This window comes from Sander lucioperca, chromosome 9, assembly GCF_008315115.2.
Source record: "Sander lucioperca isolate FBNREF2018 chromosome 9, SLUC_FBN_1.2, whole genome shotgun sequence".
Taxonomy (NCBI): domain Eukaryota; kingdom Metazoa; phylum Chordata; class Actinopteri; order Perciformes; family Percidae; genus Sander; species Sander lucioperca.
Window position 1 is genome coordinate 8,346,921 of NC_050181.1, and position 19,593 is coordinate 8,366,513.

Sequence of the window (19,593 nt, forward strand, 5' to 3'; positions counted from 1 at the left end):
CCCTGATATAGGGTATTTTACACTGTTCCTTAAGGTCTCCTAATAGGGTATGTAACATTGGTTGGGCTGAAAATTGCCCGAATGCTATTTTATTAGGCCCTTAACTACCATGTGAATATGGCTCTATTTGTAACAAGAGCTTTTCTTCCAAATATGGTATGCTCATGAATATTCAGATGAGCTGCGTGTTGATTGGTTTGAGCGAACCCCATAGAAACACATTGGAGACGAGACAGCAGGTCTCATATTTCAGACACTGCAAAGTTATACATTGTTTGTCGGGCTATTTTGTTATTAAATTCACTTCTGAGACTTTTTTAAGCGAGAAATCAACTATATAAAGCTCAAATATGGGCTGTTTTATGAAAATTGATGGCTAATTGCAAATTTGGTAAGACGTGTCTGACTTTAGCTAGGAGCTCCACACAGTCTGACGAGAAAGCGGCAACCTCCATACCCAGTGAAAGTCACCGTTTCTCAGTTACTGGACTACCGGGGCTCGGGGCTCCGCGGAGCTGGCTGGCTGCCAGCTGCCGGCATAACTAGAGTATATTTACAGTTTGAATTTCGTCACACCACTTATATAGCATATACCCCAAGGTCTTATAAAGCTAACAATGGTGTCCGATTTCAATTTAATGCATTTTTGTGAACATTAGGGATTTCGTTAGCTGCTACTGTCCCTTCAATCCTATGGGTAAAGATCGTGGCTAGCTGCAGGCCCTGAAGCTCCATCAGGGCCTCTGCATTTTGTAGTCCAGTAACAGAAACAGAAACAGTGACTTTGCGCGGGTATGGAGCACCACGGGCTTCCCTTCGTGACGGAGATCCAGCTTGCTCACAGCGAGCTGGAATCTATGAAGTAGGACACGCCAGGCAGCGAGGCAGCACCGGCCGCTGTCACGTAGCCTGCTGAGCTCCTGCTGAACTGCGACACACAGTCGGACAAAATTTGCAATTAGCCATCAATTTTCGTAAAACGGCCCATATTTGACCTCTACATAGTTGATTTCTCGCATAAAAAAGTCTCAGAAGTAAATTTAGTGATAAAATAGCAGATTAACAATGTATACAATGTCTGAGATCTACGTGACCTATTCAGAAGACTAAGCTAACCTCAGATCAGTGGTGTAGCCTATGTAAATGTTTGGTCGTGACAAAGATAGAGACTAGAGCCAAATGAGGAGGAGCCGCCGAGTTGACGTCAACTCGTTGAGATTTGCCCGTTTTCAGAGGCAGGTTCAAATTGTGAGATTTGCAGAGGAAATAGGTGTCAATGGGATTTTGAGGTTCTATGTATGTCCTAGTTACCCACTAAACTGTCATTATTCAACTATGACAAGGTAAAATCGGTTTTGCATTCAATCACCCCTTTAAACTTAAACAGCTAATGTAAGTCGAAACTGCCTGCGAGCTTCTCCTGTACTATACGGTAATTCCTCTACTATGCGACAGTAAGTCGCGTGGTTATGACACAATCGTTAGACTATTTTTACAAAAACGTCTACTATGGAGCCATAATGTGAGGTACAAGGTAATGGAGCCTTTTATACATTGTCGTGTTTCTTTAGAAATAAACAATGGACAAATAAAGTCTTTAAACGCTTCAGATGTAAAGTTATTCGCTGTCAAAGTGGCGCCAAAATGAATGGCAGTCAATGGAATGCTAACGTCGGGTGATCGCTTTGTAGCATCAAAATGGCGCTATAGGAGGTTCGAGCTCTGAAGCGAAGCTTACCCCCTTGGCAACAACAAGCATGTCCCAGCCATGTGCGTCACTTTTTAGTGCCCCCTAGAAACAGTTTCTATTGTGTTGTTGTAGTCAAGTTGGTGAAGATGTTTTCTTCATTTGCTTGTGTTGTGTCTATTTGTATATGTTTTCTTAATTTGTGTTGAGCTCTCAGGGTAGTTTTCTCCTCTACATGTACTGAGAGATTTTTGGTTGGAACATAAAGTGCATTATGCTGCTCGTCATAAAATTAGGCTCTAAGGATGTAAGCTTTCATACAAACTGTTGTGTGCACATTCATCTGAAGTTTGCGGACAACACCTCCCTCATCGGACTCATCTCTGATGGAGACGAGTCCACCTACAGGTGGGAGGCTGACCACCTGGTGACCTGGTGCAACCAAAACAAGCTAGAGCTCAACGCTCTAAAGACAGTGGAGATGGTTGTGGACTTCAGAAAGAACCCAGCCCCACCTGCTCCCATCACCCTCTGTGGCTCCACAATTGACACTGTGGAGTCTTTCCGCTTCCTGGGAACTACCATCTCCCAGGACCTCAAGTGGGAGCTGAACATCAGCTCCCTCGTAAAGCAAGCACAACAGAGGATGTACTTCCTGCGGCAGCTGAAGAAATTCAACCTGCCAAAGACAATGATGGTGCCCTTCTACACAGCCATCATTGAGTCCATCCTCACTTCCTCCATCACCATCTGGTACGCTGCTGCCACTGCCAAGGACAAGGGCAGGCTGCAGCGTGTCATTCTGTCAGCTGAGAAGGTGATTGGCTGCAATCTGCCGCCGCTCCAGGACCTATACGCCACCAGGACTCTGAAGCGTGCTGGAAAGATTGTGGCTGACCCCTCCCACCCCCGACACAAGCTCTTTGAGCCACTCCCCTCTGGCAGGAGGATGAGGTCCATCAGGACCAAAACCTCACGCCACATAAACAGTTTTTTCCCCTCCGCCACTAGCCTTCTAAACAAGGCCCGGAAACTACCCTGACTCTCTCCAAACTACTCCTCTGGCTCCTCATGCCACTGTACCTACTCTGCTGTAGCGTTCCTTTTTACTACTGTTTAACTTATTTTACTATTTATTTACATTTATTTTATCGTTATTAATACGTACTGTGTGTATATGTTTATACTAATATTGTTTATATTCTTTTTATCCTTCTTATATTTGAATGTGTGACATGCTCCAACAACACCATGACAAATTCCTCGTATGTGCAACGTACTTGGCAATAAAGCCCTTTCTGATTCTGATTCTGATTACCCCCTGGTCTATTTCTCTACATTGACATCAGAGTTCATAATTGTGCGTATGGATGCTGCAGATGGTGTGTCCATCCACCTCCATCCACACAAATTGACCATCTTTAGAACAGTACATTGAGTCTCAACAATAGGCAGGAATAACCAGAAGAAAAAAATGTTTTTGCATTAGTTATGGGCTCAATCTGTTCACCGCTCTTTTGTTTTTGTTCATTTCCTGGCTACGCTGAGGAAAACACTTGACAGAATGAGAATTTTTATTTTTTACTCATAAACCTTTTACCTCTTTTGGTTCAAGTGTTATAGTGTTACAAAATGTGGTATCCAGTACTTACAAACAGTATAAAGCATTTCTCCTTTCCTCTAAAATACCCCATACTGTAAGTACCAAGTACTTACAACACTAAGTCATTTCTCCTTTCCTCATATCCTTTCCTCTAAACTGGTGCTCTTGGGAAACATATGCAAGCATTGTGAAGCAAGTGAGAAAAATAGTCTTTCAGGCAAATTTCTTTTCATCTCTGAAGATGTGAAAAAAACTAGCCTGAAAAAAAAAAGATTTCTCACTTGCCTCTCAGGGCATTGGTAGGGAAACATATGCATCTGAACATAATAATATATGCAATACAAATTTGAAATATGTATTGCCACAAATTTATTAAAGTTTTAAATAATTCAAATAGCATTTTGAAGGATGAAGGCCACATCATGGTGAAAATATAATATAGCTGGTTTTAAGGAGCTCCTTTAAAGTAAATATGGAAATTATATTTCTATATATAGTAAAAATAATTATATATTATATGAGAACACCAACAAGCTCAGGCTCCCTTTTAACTCAGTAAGGGAGGAGTTCATTGTTGCATGGGCACGGGAACACCTGCAGTACTCTGGATCAGAGATGCCAAAGTGTCCGGCGCAGGGATTGTTGTGAGGACAAGGAGGAAGTGGAGGGCAGTCCGGCAAGCAGAGACGCGGCTGAAGCACAAAGCCATCCTTGGAACAGTGGCGCAAGGCAGAGCCAGACTTGGGAGCCTAACAGCGCCCCGATATGACTCTGCCAGCGGAAAGGAAAGGCAGAGGCTGGTACAGGAGGAGGAGCGAGCTTCAGTCGAGGAAGAGCGAACCAGCAGCAAGGCGCCTGGATGAAGTGGGAGCAGGTGATGGAGCGGAGTGTCACCTGGAAGGACATCTGAAAGTGGAACCCCCAGAGGATCAAGTTCTTGATTCAGGGGGTCTATGGTGTCCTTCTAAGTCCATCTAACCTGTGCACATGGGGCAAAATAGAAACACCTGCATGTCCCCTTTGTTCCAAAATAGGGACATTAGAACACATCCTGAGCAGCTGCTCCAAGGCGCTGGGTGAGGGCCGGTATCGATGGAGGCACGACCAGGTCCTCAAATCCATCGCTGAGGCAATCAGCAAGGTGATCAAGGACAGCCGATACACCCAAGCTACTGTACAGCCAAGGCCATTCACTTCATCAAAGAAGGACAAAAGCCAGAGAAAAAATTGAAAAACTGCTCTGTAGGTTTGCTCTCTACGGCCCGAGACTGGGCGATGACAGCCGACCTGGAAAGGCAGCTGAAAATCCCAACGCACATCACCCAGTCCAAATTGAGACCTGACATCATCTTGGTCTCTGAGGCCACAAAACAACTGATCTTGTTAGAGCTGACAATGCCCTGGGATGAGAGGATGGAGGAGACTCAAGGGAGAAAGAGGGAGAAATACCAAGAACTGGTGGAGGATTGTCGGAGGAATGTATGGAGGACCAGGTGTATGCCAGTAGAGGTGGGCAGTAGGGGATTTGCCAGTCACTCCCTGAGCAAGGCCTACGGCACGCTGGGTATAACAGGTGCTAACCGAAGAAGAGCCATAGGCAACAACGTGGAGGCAGCAGAAAAAGCATCCAGATGGCTCTAGTTAAAGAGGGGAGAGCAGTGGGGGCAGTAGAATGCCACTTGGACACAGGCCGGGGTCTGATCAGCCTCAGTCGGGTTGCCTGGACGAGGGTGTCTGTTGTAAGACTCAAAACACCCAGTGACTCCTGAAAACAACACTGATGATGTGTCCAAGGTCATGCATCAGAAGATGTTTCTGTAAACAATTATTAATTGTTCCTACATCATTAATATTGCTTCAATTCATTTTTTTTTATTTTTATTTAACCTTTATTTAACCAGGTAGGCCGTTGAGAACAGATTCTCATTTGCAACAGCGACCTGGCCAAGAATAAAGCATAAGCGTGCAAGACAACATACAGTTTTACATTCAGTACATTATAAAAATACAGAACACAATAGGCTACATAAAATACAGGTTAAGTAGGCATTACAAAACCAGTGCAAAGTGAAGTATAAGTAAGTCGATGGATATGCGAAAATGATATGGTGATAACACAATATAAATAAATAGACAATCTATATAAATGCTGAAATGTAGTAAAGAGTCAATATACAGTTAGCGCAAATTGTGGTCTAGTTAGTGATGTAGATCAGTAGATGTGCAAAAATTGTACGACAACAATGGTGGGAAGAATAACAGTTGAGCATACCAGGGCAGATGGAATAGTGCAAAAGAGCGTTAAAAGATAAGATAGCAGTGCAGGTGAAGATGTGCAACTGTGCAACTATGCAATGGAGCATGACAGAGATAATGGAATAAGGGTGTGCAAAACAGTGCATGAATGATGGAGAACAGTTAGCACGTACAGTGGTTGGACAGGAGCTCAGACAAAAGTACTTTAAAGGCAGTTAGTGGGATAAGGGTTTTGAGGTTCAGGGTTTTCTTGTAGTTTATTACAGTCATTTGCAGCTGAGAACTGGAAGGAGTGGCGGCCAAAGGAGGTGTGGGCTTTTGGGGTGACCAAAGAGATGTATCTGCTTGAGCGAAGGCTGCGTGTGGGTAAAGCTATTGTGATCAGTGAGCTTAGGTACAGCGGGGCTTTGCCTAGCAAGGACTTGTAAATGAGATGGTACCAGTGAGTTAAGCGTTGAGTGTGTTACAAGGGCCAGCCAACTATTCATAGAGGTTGCAGTGGTGGGTGTTATAAGGGGCTCTGGTCACAAAACGTATGGCACTATGGTAGACAACATCCAGTTTTTTTCACTGAAATTGAGAATTGTTACAATTGTCATTTTCACAAAAGCGAGTTTGGCAGCATGAGTGAAGGAGGCCCTGTTGCGGAATAAGAAACCGATCCTAGACTTAACTTTGAATTGGAGGTGGTTTATGTATGGCTGGAAGGAGAGGGAACTGTCTAACTAGACACCTACAGTAAGTATTTGTACACCGCATTTTCTAATTCCAACCCATCAAGCATGGTAACGCTAGTCGGATGGGCAGGGGTGGGCAGCGATTGGTTGAAAAGCATGAACTTAGTTTTGCCATTGCTGACTGCAATCTTAGATGCACCCCCTCTAAAAGTAAGAACTGACATTGTAAATGAAGAGTTAAATGTCTTCACCGTCTCTTTGAAACAAATACCACACTGTGTATAATCTATCAACCTGTTCCAACTATTTGATAGTATAATCAACCACTCATGCACCATAATAAATAAACCAATACTTTAATGAATAACCTACTCTGAATAATTTATGAATCTTTCCCAACACTTTGAAAGTGTAATCAACAATGCACTCCCTTCGGCTCAGATACCGTTCCTCATCATCTAACTGAGTGCTGGTGTTTTGGAACAGCAGACAGAAAGAACCTAATGGTATTGATCTGTCTGGGTTGTTGTGGTGCAATGCAATTTAATTAACCATGAATGGGTAATCTTCCAATAATCCACAATTGCACGAAATGCCCTGTATATTATCATAGTAACATAGTACGGACTGAGTGACATTTCAATTTGTGTAAACCGACTGACTGGATTCTGTTCATTTCCAGACAGGACAGCTTTGGAAAGAACCTCTTTTTTATAATGACAATCTGCTGTAAGATATTAGCTAGCTATTTACATGCATCTTTTAGCATAAATCAGCATATGAAGATTAAAAGCCTCCCATTAGTTCTGTTAAGTGGATAAGCCAAACAGGTCATTAATGCAGTTTCAATTATCAAAATTATAGGAAGTGTTTTCTTCACGATACAGTGAGAAGATGAAAGCAAGTCATAAGGTCTTCCTCAAAATGTCTCATCATGTGATGAAGGGCAGTTTTAGTAGTAGTGTTCTTTTTGTTCTTAAAGCCCTTCAACCAGAAAAGAATAACTGAATGTACTGTACATTAGAGCAAAAACACACTACTAATGGAAGTTGTTATCCTTAACAAAACACTGGAAATGTAAATGAATAACAGTTTTATTAACTGGTCAGCGGAAGACTATTCCTAGATATGCTGAGCCTGCACTCCAAATGAAGAGTTCATTTGGAAAAACACATAAAAGCCATTAGAAAAATGAATAAACCAAAACTAGTTTGATTGATATTCCCTTGAGTCCGTGAAACATGTTTTATGAAAATAAAACAAAAATTGAGATCTCTTATCAAAGCAACCCAAGACCAATTTGATTCATATTCCCTGGATTGAAAACACCCAAAAACATGATTTAGTAAAATAAATAAAAACAGAGATTGAGATTTGTTTTTGCAAAGGAGCCCTTCAAATACCAAACAAACTGTAAAGATGCCAAAAAGCTTGAAATTCTGGTTACAAAAAAGTAATATATATTTTTTTTGAACGTGTCTTTATTATCAATTATACAATCATCACATCACATACATACACAAATTTCTTTTAACTTTAACTCCCCCCGCCCCCACCCAATCCCTCTCCTAACACAGTCTGTACACATAGCACCGCATATAAAAAAAAAAAAACACAAAATAAAAGCATAGACAACAAATCTTCCCCTCAGCATTTAGCAATCCCTCCTTGGTCCAGGAAGTGCCTCCAAGATATATTAGACAGTCTAGGTCCCACATGATCCAGAAATGGAGTCCAAATATAATAATAATAATAATAATAATAATAATAATAATAATAATAATAATAATAATAATAATAATAATAATAATAATAATAATATGATAAAATATACACATTTTACAGATTTACTTGTAATTTTGCAAGTTGAAGTTGTGGTCTTTTACAGTTCAAAATAAAAGCCCTGAACCGGCTATGTACTGTCTTAATAGTATTATTATTTAATAGGATTGCAATCACTTGAAATTGGTAAAGAATCCCGGGCAAGATATTTATCTTGCTCAGAGAGATTATTCCCAACATTGAAAGCGGCAAAGAGCCACGTCTTTCTAGATCATGTTTAAGCAGAGGCTGGAAGTTGGTTTTATAAATCTTATGAAGTACAGCAGTAACAAATATACCTAAGTAAACAAAACCTAGCAATACCCAACGAAAAGGTGACAGCGACCCGCTTGACCCAATGGCATCGCCTCGAACTTATAGAGAATTCACTAAATTGAGTAATAACATTAAGAACTGAGGCGCAACAATGTAATACTTTTGTTTCTTTAGTTGTCTATCTTAAATAGAAATGACAGTATGTTGAAACCAGTAATTTGATGCTGTGACAATCAAGGCTCGGGTGTGCTTGAAACAAACTTGTTTTTCTGATCCAGAGGCATAAGTGTTTATGAAGAGGCAAAAATCCATAAAGAGTGGTCAGATGCAATAAACAACTTTGGACAGTCTCTTCTCAAAATAATTGATGGTGTTGCACTCGGAGGAAGAAGTTGTGTGAAGAATGAATAAAAAGAGCTTGAGAGTCGTCCAAACTCCAACGTCCAACTTTATGAGTTTCAGCAACAAGACAATCCTCCAACTCTGGCTGCTTGTCAGACTTTAGAAAGTTAAAAAATTGTCAGACACAACCTTGACAATTCCAAATGTCAGAAAGGTGTGTAATGAGACGGTTCTCTTTGACAATCCAACAATCACTTAGTTTGAAGCATATTGATGTCTTCAGTTATCTTTGTTTGGACTGAGAGACGTAATCACTGAACTCTTTGTGCTTCATTTCTGTCAGTCACATTTACATTTGAATGGGTGAATCATTCTTTTGTTAGAATAGAATAACATGTTGAGCACCAAAGACGTAAGGTAGACAGTCTTGAATGTTTTAATCTTTTAAATGTCAGTAAGTTAAAAACCTCTCTGACCGACAGTAAGTCAGGCTGGAATAATCTGAATACATGTTTTATTTCTAAAGTTTAAATCCAAAAATCTTAGCCAGGAAGTGATGTTACATAATATTAAAGTTAAACCTCATAAGAATGATTATCCTTGAACATGGTTACTTATTGAACTGCTGAAGGGTAAACAATCTAAAAAATCTTATCTTTATTTATTTTTTATTTTTTGTCAAAGCTAGGGCCATTAATTCATTATTTGTATGACACATTTGCTTTGAATTAAAGAAAAAAAAACAACCTAATATCACAAAATCTTGATTACAGCATTGATTGGTCAATTTATGCAACCTGTGTTAAATCTGGTGGCTAAGCCTTATCTTCAGCATCTGCAGCTTTTACAAAACAAAGCAGGCTATTTCTGTCCAGCCTGGGACAGTGCAGTGGTGCAGATTGAAATTCAATTTATTCTCCAGCTCATCTCTCACTGTGACAATTTAAGTTCTTAAAATAATTTGTTTTGTATAAAGATTGGTTGATTATGTAACTGTTAACTTGTTTCCATTTGCCATTCATCATGCCATTGACTACTGGGCGCTTTTACTGTTCCTAATATGTATGCGCAGCAGCGTGCGATATCCAATCAGTAGCAGCTAACAAAGATAGACATCTATTTATTGTTAATTTTCTCTCAGCACAAATGCCGTGCAGGGCTTGAATGAGGCTACATCCACACAACCAAGTTTTCATTGAGTCTTGAAATAAAAATGATCTCCGTCCATACAAGCATTTTAGCTCCGTAGCAGAACTAATCTCCATCCATATTAACACATCTGACAACTCATATCACATGACTATTTGCATACACTGGTCATGCAGATTGTCTAATGTTACTCTGTGGTTGAAAATCATGGATGTGTAAGTTGAAAATACAGAAAATAATTTGAAGAAAGAACAATAATGGCTAAAAGTAAGACCAGGGATTGCTTGAACCGACCACAAGGTGGAACTGTTACTGCGAGGTAAGTAAGCCTACCTAACAGATAAGACTGACGGATGTGCGTTGACGTTTCTGAAGGTCTCCGTTTCTGCCCGTCCAGACTACAAAGCAATCCCGGAGTTTTCAAACCAAAATGGGGTCAGCAATGTTTCTAAATGTCTCAGTTTCAGGAGGTTGGAAGCACTGGAAAACTATGAACGCCAGCCATAAATGTAGCAAAAGAAATTTGTTTTTAAATGAAAACGTAGTAGTGGGGATGTAGCCTGAGACTCTGACCTCCAAACTGCCGCTGATGGCCAGGTCAGCGACAATGTGTGTGTGTGTGTGTGTGTGTGTGTGTGTGTGTGTGCGTAAGTGAATTAAAGGCACATTTGTGTTCTGTTAATACTACATTGGGTTTCTATGTAGATGCTGACTTGTATGGTCAGACAGTCCTCACTGACAAAATTTACATAACGCAAACTCTTCAAGTCTTTTGCAGCCACCAGGATGCAGAGTATACTTAGTACTTTACTTCTGTTTTTTTTTACTCTGCCCTTTAGTTGTCAGCCTGGTGGCAGTCTAGTGGCTTAATGCAGCTTAACATTTTTTTTCTTCATTTTAATTAAACAAGTTATGAAAGGAAAAAATGACTTTAAATAGAAATAGAAATTTCAATTAGGGATTGTTTGTTATTTATTTAAAGGGCCACCGGAGGAGTTTTGGGACCTTTAGGCTAAAAAGACTTGACCCTCCCCTCGCCAGTAATAATTTTTCTATGACGCTCCAAAATTTTTTGAAAAAGTGGCATGACCCTCCCCTTATGTGCTAGTTTGCACTTAACAAAGATGTATAGATGCCACTTGATTTTTTACAGCCATGACATACATGAGCTAACCTCTGCAATCTCATCTTACACATCACACTCCACTGTTATGGTGTGGTGGCCATTTCAGTAGATTTACTCACTAACATTGTTGTGAAAACACAATAAGCATGGAAACTAAATGCACACTTCCTGTATTACTGCATTACTTCAAATACTAAGTTACTCATCTAGTAAACTAGTATTCACATGAAATAAAACAATAAAACATTGAGACCATTCAGCAAGGACACTGGGAATTAACCAATTCAACACTGGTTGCTATAGACTCGTCACTAGGCTTCGTCAGTCATTGTATATTTTAGCACATAGGTAAAGCTGCCGAAGCTGAACATTATATTCCAAAACATATGTTTATTTTTAAAGCAGATTTTAAATTACATTGTAACAATTTAACAATTCGCCCTTATGAAATCCAATCGCGGCACGGCTGTCTTGGAACGCAATAGACAGACGCTTAAATTCAACTAAAATGTAACAGTGAACAATCAGTGTTGGACCTACAGTCTGTTGAGATGCCTCTCCAAACGTAGAAACGAAGCGCAGTCACACAATAAAACGTTAAGACACGTTGAGAAAAAAGATCCGTATTTTGCCGTAATCCAATGACACGGGAAAAAAAAGTCATCCACAGCGATCAGTTGATCCACAAAAAGGTAAATGACACGGTGTATCCAGCAAGGCCGATACGAGCGTCACATTTACCAGCCAGCTCCGAACAGGTGAACGAGGCCTCTCCACTTCGCCGTTTAAACAAAGTGGAATAAACGTATAAAAGTCCAAATCTACACAAAACCCGCAATCAATTAGTAAGCTGACATCACATGTATATACATGGCATTTAGGAAACCTTTATTGCAACATTGGCACGGCAAGATGTCCAGACATAGTGCAACAGTAACTTTCGTTTTTTGCGTCCTGCTGCTCCCATCGTCAGCCAGGTAATATTTTTTTTACTATAGCAGTATATGAAATCTGATGTATTACCTACCACCATTTAGTTGTTTTGTGTTATTTAAGATATTTATAAAATATCTGGTCATGCCAGATATAATTAATTATTCCACTCATTTTTTAAACAATGCAATTACCTGTTTCAGCCACCAGGGGGCCAGTGCTCCCCCTACCCCCCAGCAAACTCATGGGTCAGACCCATCTGGTAGCGAAGGAGGGCAGAGAGCTACATGAAAAAATATGCACCAAACAAGCCACTTTTTTCATGAATACAAAAGTTGGGTGACCCCCCCTCCTAGACTAAAAAATGTTGGGTGACCCTCCCCTCAACAAAGAATAAAAGACATGACCCTCCCCTATTTTCCTCCAGTAGTCTATTCCATAAATACCGAACAGTCCCTTATTCCCCCTCTTGCGGTTAGAAGTAATCAGCTAATAATCATATTTTTCCATTTTACAAAAAAAGGATATGCCCTGAGCTTCAATGAGGTGTTTCCCATGTCATGAGGCGTCACGTCAGATTAATCAGTGACATTCTCACAGTTAAACTTTCATTCATATTATATCAATAATTTAAGCTTATAAACTTAAAGGAGAATTCCAGTCAATTTCAACACGTAGCTCTGTTGTTTGGAAATTTGGAGTGCTGGCAGTAGCAAAAAAAACGAAAACAATTGGTGCTGCCTACACCGTGCTATCCCCCTGCTAGCGTTAGCACCCAACAGGCTTAAGCAGGGCAAGTTTTAAACGTGTTTTAAGCCTCTAAACATGCTCGAAATGTCATTACAAGTGCCTACCCATGTGCATGATTCCTTCCGAGGGAACACAGCGAATCTGACTGCAGTAGATGTGACAGAAAGTCATAAAAGTTGTGTTAATCCAGCCAGTGCACATACCTCTGTTTATTTCCTGTTTTCCGGTCAAGTCCACACTAGTCGATTGTCGAACCCATACAATCCAATATTCCAGTCAAATTTGCTGTATTTCGGACCTCGAGTATTTAGATGAAGAAGGTTTTGAGAAAAAGGTTGGCTATAGGTGTAATTTCAATGTGTCAGAATATTTAATCAACGTTTAAGTAATTGTCAGATGGGACTCAATATTAAAGGGCCAAAAAAATCCCCGAAATGTAGGCAATGTAAAATATCCTAAAAAATGTTTATCAAAACTATCAAAGAGCAACCGGAAACAATGCCAAGCCCAAGTTCAAACTAGCATTGTGCTACTTAGGATGTTGAAAATAAAGTGATATAACAATTTATATTTAGGCCTCTGCCTACAGATATTTCACCAATTAAATTACATTAATATCTTACACACACACACACACACACACACACATGCACGCACGCACGCACACACACACACACACACACACACACACACACACACACACACACACACACACGCACATACACACATTTTAATGCATGTCACATCTCTCACTCTCTCTTTTCTGTCACTCACACGTTCTCCCACATGCACACACATGATATCATTTCATGTGAGGACTTCGATCTTCACACTCCTTCAATTTCAAAGAAGCAGCCCTCTGTGACCGCTGTAAAAGGTTATCAAATGCAAACACACACATGAGACCTTTAACACAATGTCAGCATCCCCCACACAACATATTTTCATTACTATTCCTCTACTTTGTGTTGGTATGTGTGTACATTCTCTATGTGTATGTTCTGTATAATACAAGTAAGTAAGTAAGTGAAATGTAACGGAGCTTTTCACAGATACATGCTTTACAAGGACATAAAAAACATACATGGAACATAGTACATGATAAAAACACAATACACAATCAAAATTATATAATAATACATAAAGTGCAGGCAGGTCAACCGAATGCCTGTCTAAAAAGGTATGTCTTTAGCTGATTTTTAAAGAATCCACAGAAACTGCAGACCGTAGGGGTAGAGGCAGAGAGTTCCAAAGTTTAGGTGCTACGGACTCAAAGCTCGGTCACAAGGGGTCTTAAGCGTGGTGCATGGGACAGACAGTAAATTTAACATGTTAGACCTAACAGAGCAAGCTGACGATTATGAGTGAACACACAGGTGTTAATTTACTGTGGGTTTGGTTAATATGATTACATTTGATACATTTGAATGTAAGAATATTGATTTGTGCTGCTTTAATTAAAGCCCTATCAATAGTTTATGGTTTGGATACATTTTTTTTCTCTCACTCTGAACACAGAACAGCAAAAACAAAATATAAATGCATTCTGTGATATTAACTAACACTGTGTTCATACACTGGTAAAATGCATTCTGTATTATGATGATTAAAAGGATGAATGGTTATGTGCGGTCATGCACATCTAATCCTTTGGACTTAAAGCCAACTCAGGTTGTTTATTCCGTAGTTGGAGCTTTATCTGTAGGCTGCTGGTGTTTCTCTTTTCCCAATCCAATCTCCACTCTTGCAACAACCCTCTAAAAGTCAGTTTTCCTCCTGTGCAACTGCCTCTCGTCTGTCTTCCTCCCCTCGCCTCTCCCACTTCACCCCTTCTTTCTACTCTCTATTGTCTTTCCGTCCCATTCTCTAGTCCCCACTGTTTCTGTTTACTCATTCCCTCTCTATTGCTTTCTCTGTGTCTTCTATTGATGGATCCGAAAGTTCAGGCCCTCAGAATGCCAAATAATGTCTAAGGTGCCCTACAACATAGCTCAGAGCCTCCACAGAAACACACAAATCAATACACTCAGTCTGGTTCTGACTTTTACTGACCAACGATGTCATGAGATCTAACCCCAGCTAATGCGATGCTGTTCACTTGTTACTTTGCCTTTGTCCGAATCAACCCTGTCTCCTAGAAATTACATATATATAAAATTAATTTGTTAACAAACAAACCTAATGCAGACCGGATTACGTTTTCTATTAACATAACGAGGAAATGTTAATTATCGTATCTGGCAAGTCATGAAAATGTTGATACTGAAAGTATAAGTACAATTTTACCCGCCAACATATTTCATTAGTTTTCCATCAAAAAATAAATTCTGGGGGCTTGGGTAGCTCACCTGGCATTCGCCCCATGTACAGAGGCTCAGTCCTTGCCACAGTGGCTGTGGCTTCGGTTTCAACCTGCGGCCCTTTGCTGCATGTCATTCCCCCTCTCTTTCCCCTTCATGTATTCAGCATTCCTATAAAATAAAGTCATAGAATATAAATATGCCCAAAAAATAATCTTAAAAAAAAGAAAATATATATATATATATATATATATATATATATATATATATATAAATTCTGGTAATACAATATCTGCTTATATTGACTACAGTAGTATTATACTTTGTTCTGGTTATGTCTAGACAGTCACGGCACTTGGCTAAGTTTAGGGAAAGATAATGGTCTAATTTAATACATAAAAAGTCTGCAGTGACTTGAGACACATGTTTATTAATATTAACTATTTAACCAAAACCATGAGCTTACCCCAACCTCAAAGTGCCTTTGTTGCCTAAACGTAACCACCAATGGGAGAGTGGGTGTGAACCCCAGTCTCTGGTTTCAAGTTCTGTCCCCAACATGTCGTCTGACTAACTCGCTATTCACTCAAAAAATGTTGTCTCTGCACATAAATCCAATTATGTTTGTCACCACATTGTAATCGGAATAACAATTTAGTACCATATAAACGTAATTATATAATAAACGTGAGGAGACATTATTGGTCTGAATGTATGTAACACAGGTTGTTGCTTTCACTTACTGTCTCTTGTCCAATGTTGCATGCAGCAATACTGGATACATGGATTCTGTCTTGTTTCTACTTAAGTCTCTCTGTAAAGTATTTTAATTAGAGAATTTGAACTGAATGGAAACCTCACATGCACATTACTTGATACAACTTACAAGTTCTTTGAAATCTGTGTACTCTATTTTAAATATCTGGTACAATTTTATTTTTTATTGGATTTTGGGGGGTGGGTGATTCAAAGTAATTTGTTTCTCTACAAGGTTGGGACTGTTTTATGTTATCCTGTAATCTTGTGATCCTTACTTTCGTTCTCTTTTTTTGTTTTGTGATTTTTATATTGATTTTTTTTTTACCTTTTTTTAACTGCTTTGTGTGTGTGTGTGTGTTTGTGTGTGGAATTGAGTCTTCAAATAAACATTCAACATATACATACTGTGAATAGCTTCACAGCCTTTTATTTATTAACCACGCAGTCTAAGGAAATCTGTTTTTCTGATGTGTATGTGAATCCATTTCTAAAAGCATAACAGCAATATTTACCCATCATAACTCCATTATAAAGTCTGACCGACATGGTTTTCTTTCTATTTATAATCATGTTGCTCTTCTAAACAGCTCTGTAAATGGAAAATCTAAAAGTCAACCCCGAGAGCACATTAACTGCTCACACAGACATGTTTGCAGGTTATGACCCTAAGGAAACATTGAGACTTGGTCAAATCAGTGTAAAAGAGTGTGTCCAGTTGTATCTTAACTGAATACAATTCAGTCATGCAACAGTGATTTAAAGCTAGATTATTACATTTAATCAAGAGGAAATGCTAGAAAATATGTATTGTTCTCCTCTGTCACAGTGCAATTAATTACTGGTCAACAGTTGTTGAACAACAAACATACTGTATTGTATAGTATACAAACACCCACCTGATCTTACGAGAGGCTCCACTTCACCTGTGATTGTCCTATGAAAACCAGTTTGCTGTTCAGAGAAAAATAAAAGAATAAAATGTTTTTTTAACAGTGCCATGACAAATTAAGCACTGAATGAAATCTTTGTTCCAAAGTAGAACAAGAACCATTTTGCAGGTGTGCAGAGAGCTTAATGTAAAACTGTAAAAACTGACTTTCCAAAATGCACACAATGCTCACTGCATTCATGCAGCCTTTACCTGCAGCTTCAGATGAAGACAAAGCAACAAACAACTCCATAGGGGTGTAAATCTGGACATATTCAGTCACAGAGGACACACGATTCATGCATGCTTCAGTTCTGCTGTAACAGTTTGTTTTCTTTCAGATTATTTACGCTCCTTTCAGACAAAAAGCGTGATGCCAGTTTCTAACAATCCGAAAGATTAAATGTGTGTCATTAGACCAGGAGAGCCTACTCTTGATGGGTTGAAAACCAGCTTCTTTTATTTTTCTTGCAATTTCATTTAATATTGAGGGTCAAAGGTTTAACAGGCTTTGAAGCTTGTCTAAATAGGACAGAAAGAAAGTCAAAGAGTGACTGTGCAAAGACAACTGATGCTGGGACCTTCATATATTTTGTACTTTTCCTATAATAAGGTAATTCCTCTACACAGTATTGCAGTTTTGCGAATGCATTTGCAGACTGGAGTCTGCATGAATGGGTCAAACGTACTGGACACATGTTCAGTAGACCTGTATCATACGCACATCTCTAGAAAGCGTTATTAATGACCATATGCAAATGTTGAGTAGCCCTTGACTAGAAGAATTAGGATTTTGAAATACTTAGATGAATGGATCTTGTCAGAAGACTACTGCCAGGCTCATCTGTCTTGTTTGCAGAACATTAACAACCCATATCTTCTGAGAGCATTCAGGACCTACTTATGGATTTCCAGAATGACAAAGAAGATGCTCAGCCTAACCTTAACAGCACTGAAGCTTTAGTACTGTTAATATACGTACATTTACAGCACACACTGTAAACACCTGCGCAAACACCTGTACCAAAAGTGTTTTATTATACTCTACAAGAATCTGCCAATCCAAAATTTGGATACATATCTACAGCTGTTCAAAATGCAAGCTGCATCTTGTCCTCTAGTGCTTCCTTCCTCATCTTTAAGGACAAAATGTGCTGGTTAGGATGGACAGTGTGCAATATGCTAAATCGAGCAAGGTAGTCTACTGTAGGGTCCCATCCCAGAAAGGTGGAAGTTACACCCCCAACTGTTGCAGGAATTTGGTGCCACCAAAGAAATCGATCATCTATTGTTCTTCCGTCAATGGAATGACTACCCTCCTTTCAGAATGGACATGATGGTCCATTAATTAATGGCCATAAGCTCTCCTGTATCGACATCCGGCTATAAACCGACGCAGGCATGGATGCCACCTCACCTCACTGTCTGACGCCTGCACACTGGCTAGCAGGATGCCCAGCAGAGAAGTGGTAGTTGGTGTTCAATTTCTTGCCTCTGTGCACCCTCTGATGTAGACATAGAGATGGACGCAGAGATGGTCCTGTGAAAGTAACCTTAGACTCTAGGTAGACTCTAGGCTAGGAGAATAAAGGTTAAACCTGAACAAAAAGGGAAAGACCAGTTGACCAGGGGACTGCAGACTGGTTTCTGCTAGGAGATGTATAGAAAGCTGTCATAAGCCTGTCATCCCATCCTGGCATTTGGAGTTGGTTCTCAACACACTGCAAAAGGCCACATTAAAGCCTCTGGAGTTTCAGGACCTAAAGTTGCTGTCAGTCAAGACTGCTTAGCCTCTAAGGCTGGCTCCTACCAAGAGGCTGAGAGAATGGAGGCTGTCTCTGTCCATCACCAGTTGTGCAGGTACCTGCTGCAAGGCACATTAATAATTCACTTGGTGGAGTTTGTCAGTTCTCCCAGATATGAGTTGACTCCTACCTTTTCCATTCGGCTTTGCATCTGGCGACCTGGCTTGAGTGCTTCTCTTTCTCTCTAGAATATTTTAATAATGGCAAGCTCGTATCATCTGTTGCCTTGGCTTGAAGCATCTGGCAATTCATGCTGCCCTAGTAGCATGTGCATAATGTACATATGCAAATAGATAATTTGCATCGGGAAGCAGCCCTGCACGTGGATTTTCTTTGGAAGACTAATTCGTTGCTATTTTTGTTTGGGTAGAGTTATCACTGCTTGTCATCTTAGTGCTTGCAGTAAAGTTTAATATATCAGCAGAAAATACTTTTTTTCAGGGGCTTTTTGTACCTGTTTGATTGATTTGACACTTAATTTCATTTTGTATGAAATACGGTATGTTGTTTTAAGCCCCAATGAAGACAATAAGCTAATTTGTTGGCTAACATATTGTAAGGCAAGAAGAACATGCACGTCCCTAAACTCTTTCCTGTTGCTAGCAAATAGCAAATATCTTCAGTGAAAGATTAAACAAAATACACACTGCTTGTTTGTTCCCGATTGTTTGTTTTCATTCTATCAAGCCATACTTGGCATTTTGGCTGGTCTTCTTCAGATCCAACATGGACAGTATGTACCGTAGAAGTATTACCAATAATTCTGTCAGAAATTTCTATATTTTTAATACATCATAAATAACAGCCTTTGGGCGATGTTTTAATGCACATACTGGTATTTATGGGTACATTTAGTACAACTTTTATTTCAATAAATGTATATATAAGCTTACAGGGGTTAACCTGAGACGTAACTGACAATGATACAGATGCTATTTCCTGTCTACACTCTTTCTGTGTCAGGTTATGTTATCTATGTTTGCTGAAAGAGTTATTATATTTTCCTGTGGAACAAAATAATAAGAGAAAGAGGGAGAGTGTGTTTCTTTTGGCAAATTGTTACAAAAAAATGGATTGAGGGATAACGTTGCTAGGAGACCCTGACATCAGCTATTTATCCCAGAATCATTCTGTAGCCCACGTGCATTCAGACTCACTGAACGTGTGTGTGTGTGTGTGTG

General features: G+C 39.6%; 1 pseudogene; it reads left to right on the plus strand.

Moving 5' to 3' along the window:
• The first annotated feature begins 3,319 nt into the window (after positions 1-3,319).
• LOC116045391 lies at positions 3,320-5,067 on the plus strand (annotated as a pseudogene).
• The last annotated feature ends 14,526 nt before the right edge of the window (positions 5,068-19,593 follow it).